Here is a 798-nt window from a genome sequence, read left to right as displayed (position 1 = left end):
AATGCTTTTTACTTCTCAGTAAAACAAAATGCCCAGGATCATAAACCTCCTGAGAAATAGCTCTTTGCTCAAAAGGCATTTGACCATTAGGGGAGAAACAAAGCCCCAAACCACTTCCCTTCACAGATGTCCCCCCCGCCCCCCATTAATTTATTGTACCCATTTCTGATCCACTGGACTTGGCTTCATAACTTACTAAGCCAAAGTTTAGCCTGAATTCCAGAGCTCGCAGACCTGCCTGGGGAGGGGGAGAGCAGTTTGGGAGTCCCAGTCTCTGTAATGTCATTTTTATAGTTCACAGATGAGGACAGACTTCTGTCCCAGAAGCTCCAGGTCTGCTGTAGGTTCAGCTGGCGCAGGCGGACCTGAACCCACCCCCACTACTCCTCTCCTGACTCCTCTCACAGTTTCTCTAGAAGACACAAAACTTTCAAACAGTCTCTCTGGCTTCCTTTCCCCTTGTAGCCAACCACAGGTAAAGCTGCACCCCCGAATTAGTTCAGGACTCGGCTCCCATGCATGCATCTGGGAAGAATCAACTGCAGGGCTCCCTGGAGGTTAACCAGCCTGGCAGTGGTGTGTAAGGTTTTAAATTTCAGTGCTGTGACATGCAACTTGGGGGTGTGGAACCTGTGTCACAGACTCAAGCACCCTCAGAAGACTGCGCCCCTTGGAGCCTGAGACCAATAGACCATGCTCTTGTTCTCGAAGCCCAGATCGTCCATCAGAGTTTGCGGCCACTGCTCTAAGTCATCCGAGCCAGGCAGACAGCAGTCAGTGATGAAACCGGGGCAAGCA

The sequence above is a fragment of the Rattus rattus genome, chromosome 2 (genome assembly GCF_011064425.1).
Source record: "Rattus rattus isolate New Zealand chromosome 2, Rrattus_CSIRO_v1, whole genome shotgun sequence".
NCBI classification, from domain to species: domain Eukaryota; kingdom Metazoa; phylum Chordata; class Mammalia; order Rodentia; family Muridae; genus Rattus; species Rattus rattus.
The sequence above is the reverse complement of the archived record's forward strand: the minus strand, read 5'-3'. Positions refer to the sequence as shown.